The sequence below is a fragment of the Camellia sinensis genome, chromosome 7 (assembly GCF_055761805.1).
Source record: "Camellia sinensis isolate YWXY chromosome 7, ASM5576180v1, whole genome shotgun sequence".
NCBI classification, from domain to species: domain Eukaryota; kingdom Viridiplantae; phylum Streptophyta; class Magnoliopsida; order Ericales; family Theaceae; genus Camellia; species Camellia sinensis.
In genome coordinates, this window is record NC_138967.1 from 174,408,220 (window position 1) to 174,421,937 (window position 13,718).

Below are 13,718 nucleotides of genomic sequence, written 5' to 3' on the forward strand. Positions count from 1 at the left end.
CAAATCAAGATAATCAAAGAGTCAAATATAATTCTATTATAACAGGAAGTACATAGTACTACAACCTCCCCACCTTAGGAAATTTCATCCCTGAAATTGAAGAAACGCTAACACCCAAAAGCCACTCAACGATTACAAAGGATACAACACCAACCTACGTTTAGATCCATCGTGGGATAAGTTCCCAGATTCTAGGATCAATATCTCGGGAACCCACAGATGCCAGAACAACAAAACACCAGGGAACAAACATGGATGCCTCTTTGACCTACATAACTTGTAGTGGTTTATGAGACAAGAAACAACAACCACCACAACAACAACGATAACCACTCAGACTCAAAGATGTCAACCATGCCTGAATCACCGACAACACCGAAATCACCATCGAGTGCTTAAACGCTCAAACACAAAATAAGAGAACTCCTCGCACACCAGACTCTCGATCAAGTCTCAAAACGAGAACATAAGGTAAAATACGACTAAAGAATAACGAATACGGCATAACAAGCCTTGGACAAATTCTAAACCCCTGTAAAGTAAACACATAGCACGTAACTAGCAACTCAGGCTAGATCACAACACACTGCACAACACAAGGTACCATATCCAAATTAAAGAAAATTCCTTACTTTTCCCATTTGTCTCAAAACACTTCGCTTTTTGAAAAGGCACTCAAACCGCACCGTCACAATCTACATACATTTTCAACTGTCCACAACCAAGCTCACAGATTTCCAAACTGTTTTTCTGAAAAACATAGATGACATTTATAACGCAAAACCATTTTCATTTTGTTTCTAATTTGTTGGATTCAATTTTTTTTGTTTTTGTTTTTAAACAGAAATTTTATGTTTTAATTCAAAACCGTTTTAGTTCAAGAAAAATGCTCAAAGCCACAACACCAAGAGACTTTTTTTTTCTTTTCAAAATCATTCATTAGCATTCCTCCGGTGAACCACAACACGGTCACCCAACAAAACCCATCACACCTACGGTGATACCACAATACCAAAACCAAATTTCCACGATAAGAATCCTAAGAAATTTTCAAAATGCCAGCAACACAATAACATAAGAAAAAGAAATTTTACACTCACAATTACATAATGGCGCACAAGCATAGTAAAACTGTAGCCCCAAACCAATTACCTCAAACTCAAAATAACTTCCCAACTGTCCACATGGAATGTACATGCCACACTAAAATATCAATCAATTACACAATCCTTCAGTTCCATCCTATTATTGAGATAACTATATATCAACCAATCCAAATGCCAACCAATATATTATTTAACACCACTATCCTATACTAGCCTCCAAACACTAACATACCACTTAACTCCATATCTCAACACTACACCAACACATATTACCTAACCAAATCAACTCCGAGATGGAGCTCCTCACACAATCTTACATTCTCATTAAATCACACCGAATTTCTCAAGTTAACCCATATTACCTCAAATCTTAGCCCATCCCCTACACTTGTGCCTATATCGCAACACTTCCTCGCACCACACTTGAGTTTGAGCTGAACTCCCAAGGATCATAATACACACTCACCCCAAGACCAATGAAGTAAATAACAAACTTACACAACTCACTACCCGCTCCACACAACCTTACTATACCACTAGAAGTTCCATCCTCAAACTAAAACCACAACAGAAAATCACCCCAACACTAGGGATCTTACATGGGGTTCATAAACAACCTCCACTTATGACGAAAGCAATTTAACTTAGCATACATTAAACCACGAAACAATACAATAAGCATAATATTACCACACCAAGGCAACCTCACAAGATAGTCTCATGACCAATCCCTTTCTACACATCTCCTAACAACATACCTCTACATACTGCCAATCCAAAACAAAAGAACCTATACTTAAAAACAATTCCATAAAACCAACAACTTCTACAGTAAACTAGAAATAACTTCCCTACAAAAGAAACTCAAGCCACTCTCATACCAACCACTCTTACTAACTCAAAGACCAACACTGCCAACTCCCAAAGACCTAATAAGGAATTCTTAAATATGTTATAAGGACATCAATCCATCTAACCCATTTCTTGGTATGAACAACAATACTCCAACACCAAAAACCCCCATAATGGGTTCCAAATACGCACAAACTACTCGAGCGACCAAAACACCATACTTCTAGAAATTACAAACAGAAGTTAACCGCTCGAGCACAAGAAGTACCGCTAGAGCGAAGAATACCAACTCTCAGAAGTTTTGCAGATAGAAGACCACCACTCAAGTGCAAGAAAGACCGCTCAAGCACAACACCGCTAGGGCGCAGAAGACATCGCTTGAGCTAAAAATACACCCTCCTAGTATCTTTGCAGACCTACCAAAGTACTGAGAATTATCAAAGACTGCTCGAGCTTAGAAAGTACCGCTCGAGTGTTGAGACCAAAATCTGGACAAAATTTCTATTAAAAAACAAACCCCGACTTGTTCCAAATGCAACCACGATACTCAAACGACTCAAATCAACAAGGAATAAGATAAACAAGGATATGAACAACCATTAAAGACAAGAAAACCCGAATCCCAAAACATCAAATAGGTCAGGTCTAAACCGAAATCATCATATCTCCAATATAAACCAATAACCAACATCAACCAAACTGAATATATTGATTGATAAAACTTCACAATCACAATAACCCAACAAGTCACAATGACATCCAACCACAATTCATCTACAAACAGAAACCTCAAGCCTAAATGTCCCAATAGGCTCTACCAACCTCGATGGAAGTCAAACAACAACTCACATCCCAACCAACCACACTCCACAATACTAACCTCCAGGTTAACAACACCATAGTCGGAACTATACACCAACGCTACCCACATCTACAAGGACAATCTCAACTCTTCGTGTTCTAAAAAATCTAACACTACCAACACCCCTTCCACGGGTTACAAGACTTAAAACAATTCATTCAATCGAGGAACACACCCCACGCCTCTGACCACTCAAGGTTATAACTAATTTTAACACATACTAATCCACGGACTAGATGTCACTTAAATGAGTATAACAACTCCATCCAACCACCAAGCACAAAGGACTCAAAACACCACTACCCTCAAAGACATACTAATTGTCACTAATGACAAACCAACACCAACTCACAACTTATGCTAATACACACTGAGGTGCCCACTCCGAGTCCACTACTCAATCCAAAATGTTTCTATAAGGAGGGAAACACACAACTTAGGATACATAACACTTGCACCTTTCCCCAAGATACTAACACAACACAATCACATAACAATTACTCAAACAACCCAATTAAGGCTCCAATTAATTTACATACCATCTACCACATAACACTTAACATGTAATCGCGTTAAGTTTACAAAGATAATCATTCATTCTAGTACTCGCTTAGATTTCTCATTAGAAGCAACGCTGATCAAGCGTGTTTCCAATAAGACCTCTACGTTAGTCAATAGACACTGAATAATATCCATGAGTCTCAACACCATGTCCACAAAAAATGCAACAGATAAGTATGTTATCATTTAGCACACAACATACAAATGTCCTCACCGAGCATAATAAACCCATTATGGCTAACCACTTTCTGCGAGCCCAAGGTTTTCAAACCTGGTTAGTTTTGATACCGAGTTGTCATGCTTCGAATTTATGAGGTCCAGCCCACGTGAGTAAACCACCCAACAGTAGACGATAACTAACAACATTCATGCAGATGTATATAATATAGGCATGCAGTACATGTGTTATTCCAATTTTATACATTCTTAGATACAATATCTAAGTTGAATGGATGCTCTGTAACTAAAACATATAAAGATGCTATAATCAAATTAAAATGCCCAAAGACTTACATCATACACAAAGGGTGTAACCCTTACAAGAATGGCACACGGCCAACAGTAATATAAATGGCCCAAGGCCTACAAATAAAGGCATTACCCTTCATGGTTTCGAACACAATTTCACTGTCTCAGTCCACATCTACATAAACATACCTGAAAAAACATTTTCAGCCACGTAGGGTGAGCATAAAGCCCAATAAGAAATATTTCAAAAACTAAATATGCTCCACCAGTGCAAATGATCATGAATGCAATACATACATATATAATATGCCCAAATGCATTCTCAAATCCACTTGTTTTCTCAGTAAAAACTCTTTTTTCCCAGTCTTCAAAATCTTTCATTTATTCAAAACGTTTTCTGAATTCAATACATTAGTTTGATATAAAATCCATTTAGACAAGTCAATCCAGATATCTTAATTCCAACTAGCAATTTCATTGCCAATTCCAATACAAATATATCGTTAACCAATAACAATTACATTGCTAAGGCCGTTTGAAAATCATTTCTTTCCAAAACCAAAATGATAAAAAATAAAATGGGTAAATCTTCAAAATCAATACAACCTTTCATGGAAATTTTGTCAGCGGGAAACCGTCAAACGAGACCCATGTAAATGTAGGCTATATAAGCACTACCAGTTCCATTTTACAGAAATTTCGTTGCGGGATCGGCACCCATGTATACACGCAATTTTTGAGACTTTCACCCTAGACACACAGGCCAACTTGTTTGATGAAACAACAATCATTTCTCAGATTTACCTTTTTATTTATCTTTTCCAAATAGCAAAATACATATGGTTCAAAATATTATTTTTCCAAAACAATGCAAATGTTCCAAAACATAATGCGAGAATTTCAAAAAAACCTCTTTCCAAAATATAAAGTTTAAAATTTTAAAATCCATTACATACTTCATGATATGCATAATTTATAAACAATCTAGTTTGCCTAGTTCGCATGCAATTTCTACAACAATCATAGCTAACCTTCACCAAAAGCTCAAAACAGATATTTCAAAACAGACAAATAAATTCCGTTAAAGATACACTTTTTCAAAATCTCAAATAGGAGTGATGATACATATCCAACTCCACCACCATCATTAATCATCATTTTAATTTCACATTTCTCAACATTTATTCCATTTCCTCTTTACAATCTTAACATTTACATTTTATGGCATAATCTCTTTCCTTTTTGAAAATCCCTTTCAATGCAAGAAATAGCTTATTTCAACATATATCAACTCCAATTTCATAATCACAACCTTTTTCAAGAAAACATTTGGAAACTTCTCTTTTACATTTTGATTTAATAATCCAATTATTTCCCAAAAGATCAACATTTTAGGGTTTCTCCAAATTAGGATTTTTTTTTTTTTTTACTTTTTAACAACTCATATGCATTTTTGTAAGTGAAAAAATAAATAAAAAACTTTTTTGTAGCTAAACCATGCCTCAACAATCTCATTTGGACAAACCCTCAGTTACAAAAACAAATTTCCAAAAATCAATTCAACAACAATGGAATCTATATATTTAAAATACACCACAAATACACTATTGAACTTATATTAAGTTTAAGAAATAGATCCTACCTCTTGAAGCAAGAAGGAAACAAGTTGAAAAAAACACCGACGGCGAAATGAAAATCCGTTGAGATTAAATGGAAATCCTCATCGTACTCTATGTTTTGGTATATGGAACTAGGGGTCAAAGATATATAGAACTAGATGAAATGATGCCTAAAAAGCTTGAGAAATCAAAAATGGCGAAAGGAGAGAGAAAGGGAAGTGAAAAGTAAAGAGATTTGACTCAAAAGTGACTTTTAAAGACATGATTTTGCGCAGTATGCTCGAGCGTTAAATGTTGCACTCGAGCGCACTATGCTCACAGTACAGATTCAAAAATTTCAAACAAGCATAACTCTCTCATCCGAACTCTGTTCAGGGTTGTTCTTGTATCCAAATTGAAGCCTCGGAAGTAAGCTTTACAATGGTTCTAACCTCACATCAAGATTCAAAGTGTAAAGAGTGAAAATGATAAAAGAGTGAAAACTACTCAATATCAACTATTCGAATTTGGAGTTTTTGATTCAATTTCACCTAACCACTATGGTAACACCTCAACCAGGGCTCAAATATCGTCTAAGAATGTTCCCAATCAAGATAATCAAAGAGTTAAATATAATTCCATTATAACAGGAAGTACATAGTACTATATATTGGGATGTGAATATGAAAGAAATCCAACCCTTAAAAAAGGGAAAAAAATTACCATGTGTACTTTTAAATAAATAATTATTGATTAGTTGAAACCCAACCCTTGATTACTTTGCTTTGGCTAGTAGAATTTTCCTTGATTGAGAACTGATATGTGAATTGCTTTTACTTTGTTTAGAAAACAGATCGAATTGGTTATATAGGTGGTGATGTGAGATGGCTAGTGATTGTTTTTATAAATTACATTTTAATTACACCATAGTGCCTGTGTAAGATGAGGATAATGGGTATACTATGGAAAGGATCTTCATGTATATATATATTTTAAAAATTATCTCAAAAATAAAATGCGTTAATCAATTTTATTTTAGTTGTGTCAAAATTTTTTTGAAATAATTCACTATATAATTTATATAGCTTTTTTATTTAGTGAATATAATTTATATAATTAGAGTCCTACTCCCGCTTATATTCTATTAACAGTTCTTTTACTTGCAGGAAAACTAATTACAGTACTGGATACAACCATGTCACATGAGTGATAGAGGGTTACTATCTGATTTGTGTGTTGCTAAAAAATTTCTTCTATTAATCAGCCTCATTTGAGTGCACAAAATTATACTAGGAGGGTAAGCATACTATGTGTGCAATTGAAAAGATCAGGGATTTGTAACCACTCTTGTGGATATATAAAGAGAGTTATATAGACTAGGTCAAAGGAATAATTTGAGAATAGACAAAAATGGTGACAATTCACACCAAGTCAAGCGTTTGTTTTATATAATAGAATAGATAAAGAGAGTAGAAATGCAAATGATTACGTGAAGAGAGCAAAAGACTATGTTTGTTCCTTCCAAAAAAAAAAAAAAAAAAAAAGCCAACATATAGCGATCCCGGGTTTACCCTTGTTGTATAGTGATCCGGACATGTGTCCGTGGATGTTGGTAGTTGTTTATTATCTTGTTTACATCCTTTCTTACTTTGTATTTGAGTTATAGGATGTGTTGAGCGGGTTTGTTACAGGTTGGTTGAGTTTAGAAACCAAAACTAGTTGCCCAGATTTTTGGCCTGTACGCTCGAGCAGAGGTGTTGGCGCTCGAGCGTAGATTACACCCATTCAGTATTTTCCTGTGCAGCGTTGTACGCTCGAGCGTGGTATTTGCCACTCGAGCGGGGTTGTCTGAGTGCCGCTCGAGCGTAGGGTTGGGAGCTCGAGCGGAGGCCTGGTTCTGCAAAAGTGCTGGGCGAGTGCATTCTGCGCTCGAGCGGGAGGTTGGCCGCTCGAGCGGAAGTCTGTGAGTGGCCGCTCGAGCGGGGTGTTTTACGCTCGAGCGGAGACCTGGGTTAAAGTCCCGAATTTGTGACTCTTTAAATCACTTTTTCACTTTCTCTTCTCTCTCTTACTTTTCCAAAATCACCATTGTTGAGCCTCTCACTCTAGACTCTACCTTCTCTTTAGGTTTTGATCTAGTAGGAGTGATTTACTCACCTTTGGCCTTTACAAAAAAGTTGTTGATCGTCGAGGGCTTCATTTTAATCTGAAAATCTCGGGTTTTGGAGCACGTTGGGTTTTGTCGTCTTCTCCTTTGGGACTCCGAATTTGAGGTAGGGATAACCTACTCCTCTCTATGGGTTTTGTCTTTAAATTTTGGTATTTTGAGATGTTGGGCTTGGTTTGGTAATTTTGTGAAAGTTTGGGGCTTTTGTGTAATTTTACAAAAGTTGGGGTTTTATTCATAATAAACCTAGATGCATGTTTGGCATAGAAAAATGGAATGATTGTTGAATCATTGATGAAAATGGGACCTAAGGGTTGAAATGGTAATTATGGAAAATGGCCTAATTACATTGTTTAATTAATTGGGATAATTAATTGGTGAGAAATGAGGAAATGAAATGTTGATTGAATATCCATTTGTGCATTTATTTTCTGTTTTAGAAATAACTGCTTTGGGCTATCGGTGGAGGATAGTCGAGATTGTTGTAGACAATGCATGATGATTAGGTAAACGGAAACTAATCAATGGAATGTGTCATGGAACTTGACGGTTGATAGAATACATTAATTGTGTGTATTGTGTGATTGTATATAGAACCAATGTGTTTATATACGTTATGTGTAGAGGAGGAGATAGGGGATGTACTCCGCGGTTTAGGGGAAGATAGGGGATGTACCTCTAAACCGGATAGGTATTGGGAGGAGATAGGGGATGAACTCCATAGACACAGCTCATATGCTTGTCTAGAGAAGTGAAGATAGAGCTCATATGCTTATCTTTGTGAAGTGTGGATACAGCTTGTATGCTTATCTGTGGATATTGTTGATATACATATCTGTTGTAGAATGTGGATACAGCTTGTATGCTTATCTGTGGATATTGTTGATATACATATCTGTTGTAGAATGTGGATACAGCTTATATGCTTATCTGAGGATATTGTTGTTATACATATCTGTTGAGAATGTGGATATAGTTTTTATGCTTATCTGAATGTGAGATATAGTTTTTATACATATCTGTGGAAACGATGATAGAGCTAGTATGCTTATCTGTTGTTAAAGGGAAAATGAAAAGTAATTGGGACTTGTAAGTCGTTGACATAAATATGTTATTTATGTGATTGTATCAGTTTTGACCAACTATCAGTTGCTAATGTTTTAGTCATTGTCCATGGTTGGTTTAGTGCATTTCTACTGGGCTGTGGCTCACCCTTTATGGGAATATCATTTTCAGGTGCAGGAAGCATGCCACCTCCAAGGACATAGCTTGGGAGGCTAGAGGCGGACATAGTGTAGTTGTTTTACTTTTGATGTATTACATGTAACTTCAAGCCAAGGGCTTAATGTGTAAACGAGTTAGTACTCTTTTGTTGAAACCAAGTGTTAACTTGGAAAGCTGTAAGCCCGTAGGGCATTTTGTTTTGATGTTAACATGTAATACTTATGTAATGAAACTCAATGAAATAAAGGAATGTGGTTAGTTTATATGTAAATGCTTGTCTTATCTGATGGGTTTAATGTTATTATTTTGAGGGCGTTACACAACAACAACAGTTGTACAATGATGTGAAAAGGTTGATTATATCCATCCTACATATAAACTTTGAATACGCATTCCATAATTAAAATGTAGCAAATCCATACTTCATTCAATAAACCTCATCTCATAAGCTTAATTGTCTTACCTTCATTATATTTCATCGTTGTTCTAAACTTCTAAAACTTCTTTGTTGATCAATTAACTGATTGGTTTTGGATTTTTTTTAGATGGGCCTAAGTGGTGCATTAGAAACATTATGCGGGCAAGGATACGGTGCAAAACTGTACAGCATGCTTGGCTTACAGCTCCAAGCATCATGTATAATCTTTGTGTTCTTCTCAATCTTCTTCTCAATTTTCTGGTTCTATTCCAAGCCCATTTTGATCTTACTTCACCATGATCCTCACGTTTCACACGTTGCAATGCTCTACATTAGATTTCTTATCCCGAGTTTGGTTACATTTGGGCTTTTGCACAACATTTTGAGGTTTCTTCAAATGCAGAGTGTTGTCATGCCACTTGTTGTTTGCTTAGTCCTCCCATTGATCGGTCACATTGGCATTGCCTATGTTTTTGTTCACTGGACACCTCTTGGATTCAAGGGAGCTACATTGTCAATGTTGATCTCATTGTGGATCGTAGCCCTTATGTTGGGTGTTTACGTGCTTTGTGCAAAGAGATTTGAGCCTACTTGGCATGGATTTTCAATCGAGACATTTCGTCATGTTTTTGTGAACTTGAAATTGGCTCTTCCCTCTGCAGCAATGTTGTGGTGAGTGACTTTTTTTTGTGTTCCATCTTCTCTTATACTTAATGTTCTGAATTGTTATGCAAAAATTGTCATAACAGCCTTGACTCTCTATCTTTCGTAAGAGGTTCCTTATAGTAAATTTGATTATATAATAAAACTAGAAGACACCTCACAAAATGATTCTCGAATTGAAGCATAGACTCTATCTAATATGAAAATGAAGGTTTTAGAGTTTGCAAAGTGTCTCTCAAAGTTTAAAGTTAAGACATCTACGCTAGAACACACTACAAGAATTTACACATTTGGCGACCAAAACAAATTTAGTCACCAAAAATAGTCCTTTTGGTGACTAATTTTTTTTAAGGTTCAAATTTTGGCTACCATGTCAATTTAGTCGACATACATTGTTTTTTGGTGACTAAAAAAAAAATTTAGTCGCGAAATATATAGTGATAGGCGACTAAAAAAAATTAGTCACCAAAAGTTAATATTTTACGCTACTAATTCTAAGTTTAGTCGCAAAACAAGCTAATTTGCCGACAAAAATATAGTTTAGTCGCCAAAAGATACTTTTGGCTACAAATATATTAGTCGCTAATATGTAATCTTTTGGCTGCAAAGCTGGTTGTCGTTATTCAGTCCTATTTGGCGACTAAAATGTGAAATAGTCTCTAAAAGTTGAAATTTTGTTTTTTAGAGGGAAACCAATATAATTTGGCGCCGGTCTCTCACACACACTCACACGATATATACTGTCTCAAACAAATTTTGCTCTCTTTCGACACTACCAAGCCTCACCCTGCTCACCACCGTCGTTGGCCACTGGTGGGAGAGACTATCGCACATCGCCACCGCCACTTGCAAAGCACTAGCGCCACTTAATCACAGGTATGTTTCTCTCGCTCTGTCACTCTCGGTCTCTCTCCCTCTCTGTCACTTTTAGTCTCTATCTCTATCTGTCGATGGAGCTCTCTCTCCCTCTCTGTGCATCTCTCTCTCTCTCTCTCTTTTCCTCTATTTCCCCATTTCTCACACTTGCCCTAGGGTTTTATATGATTTTTTTTTTTGTTTAATTTTGTGTTGAATTTGAGTTAATGTTGTGTTGATTTCCCACACTTGGTATATGGTTTGTGTTGATTTTTACACAGAAATCCCAAATTCAAGTTGGATTAAGCAAGAATTTTCCATTTTGGGGCCGGATGAATCATCTTTTTCACCTAACATTTGAGTGTTGTAAATTTATCATATAAAGGCAAGAAATAATGTATTGCTGTCATATACTAGATTATATGTTCATTGACCTATGTCAATGGGATTTAATGAAGGTATCTGGGTTCTCTATTTGGTTTTGAGTTTAATCTACATAAGCATGCCTATAAATACTTATCATGTGAGGGCAAGAAATAATGTGATGCTATCATACTAGATTATATGTTCATTGACCTGTGTTAATTGGATTTAATAAAGGTTTCTGGGTCCTTGATTTGGTTTGAAGTCTAATCTACATAAGTTAATAAAGGTATAGGAGATCAGTTGATTTGTTTCCGTAATTTACCAATTAAGTTTCCCTTGTTGAATTGATTTTGATTTGATTTGTAGGGTTTTGATTTTGATTTCTAGGGTTTTCATATCTCATCTCTCTTTGATTTTGATTTGATTTTGAATCAGTTTCTTCATTCGATTAATTCGGTATATATTGTTGCTTGCATATCTATTTTTTTCAATCTCTATTTGATTAATTTGGTGTTTGCATATCTATTTGGAGTTTGGGAATATGAAAGCCTTGAATTACATCCCTTATTCGATTAACTTATTCAGATATGCATGAAAAAACAGAGCAACACTTTATTGAATGTATTCAATTAATTCAGTTTCTTCTCTCTCATCTCTTTGATTTTGATTTTGATTTCTAGGGTTTCCACTTCTGTGATTGCTTGCTTTGTTTGAAGCTCATACACCTCTCTAGTGCTCTGTCTTCACCAAATCCCAACGCAATCCCTAGAAAAGGTCACAGTTCAATTTCTCTTTCCCAATCAACCTTTTTTATTCGATCTGCATGTTATTTGTTAGATTACCCAAACATATTGTTTGTCTTGTTCTTTACTTAGTTTAGCAATATCGATCTTCAATTCAACAATTTTGTTTTCAGTTTTTTATTTTTTTGAGTTGTTTTCTTCAAGGGGTAATGGAGCTAATAGTGTTTAAAAGATAGTGTTGGATTTTTTTCTGTTTAATTTTTTGTTATTGACATATATGGTCAATCCAACTACTGCTCTTAAGTTCTTTGTCTGTTTTATCTTATGTTATTGCCATTTGTGGTCAATTCAACTACTTATGCATTGCTTATTTTAAAGTTTCTGTATTTTATGACATCACATTTATGCATTTTTTTTTCCTTGTGTTGCCCACAATTTCTGCTAAAGAGTTTTGGCATTCATTATAAGAATTCTAAGTGTTGCTCCCTACCTTTTATTTTTTGCCTTTTATTTACTTGTTTATATCAATCAATAAAATTTTTAAAACTGGTCTAATTTGGGATCTAATTAATAGTTCAAAACTTTTTTTTTTAAATGCTTGTTAGATTTATTTATTTTTCTCTTCATGACATACTTCTTTTCATGTACCAAAGTAACTCAATTTTTTTTTATGTACATACCTTGCAACCTAGACTTATTCCACCCCTACCTGCGTGGTTAATCTTTATTAGTTCATTTTTTTTCCTTCTATGTTTTGATTTTATGTGATATGCAGAAATGTGGACGCATTACTTGGTTGATGAGGAGATGTATGGATTTAAGTACTTGGATTTAAGTATTTTTTTTTTTGGGGGGAGGGGGGTTGGGGGGGTAATGTTTGGGTATTTAAATGTGGCCTCCTTGGGTATGTTGGTTGCTGAAAAAAGTGATTGAAAACTTTAGTATTACATGGGAGAAATTAGTTTTTTCACTCGTTGAAGATTTAATGAAGATTCTTTTGAGTAAAATTTATTTGGTTTCATATTCCTCTGCTTTCTTAGCAATTCCCACGGGAATTTGAAACCTTAAAGTTCGAAGTTGTATGAAAGAATTTGATTGAGATTTTTTACTGGTAGGATTTGTTCCTCTTTGGTTAAAAATTAAATCTTTTGGAAAAGAATTTGTTGCTCTTACCATCTAAACTTCAGAATAGAAAGATAATTAAATAAGGTTTTGTCAGTTGGATTTTTGTTTTTGAAGACAATGGATAGTGGAATATCTACATTTTTACTGTGAATAAGCAAAGATAATCGCCTTGATTTGTCAATCATTCATGTGAAAGTTCAAAATTAAATTCGATGCGTGATAGATGACTAACTACCCTATTGTGATCCCATTGAGCTGAAATAATTTCAGGGACCACGCTTGGTGTATTGTGACCCCATTGAGCTAAAATAGTTTTTATTTTATGAATAATTTCATCTATTTGAGGTTAGTTTGATATAATTCTAACTTGGGGAGGGGGGAAATTGAATGACCCCTTCAAACAAAATTCCTAAGAGTGTCGAGAGTAGTCGGTGGCTGTGGAAAGCCAAAATTGCTATTTACTGATCATAAAAACAATCTTCTGCATAATTCATGTAACTAACTAATTGGAATAATGATTCTTTTACCAACTCTTGATGTTGGTATATATTTATATACATTAGAGATGGTGATTTGAGTGAGAAACTCAAATTTGTTTTCATCATAAATTCATGATGTGGAATTTCCTGTTATTATCTTGTCTTTTTTTTCTCTAATTTTAATTGTTTATAACTTTCTATAGTTTCATTTTGGATTTTATTTTTTTACTT

General features: G+C 35.1%; 1 pseudogene; it reads left to right on the plus strand.

Annotated features, from left to right (window-relative positions):
• Window positions 1-13,718, plus strand: part of LOC114299507 (protein DETOXIFICATION 19-like) — a 50,413-nt pseudogene that overhangs the window by 13,449 nt on the left and 23,246 nt on the right.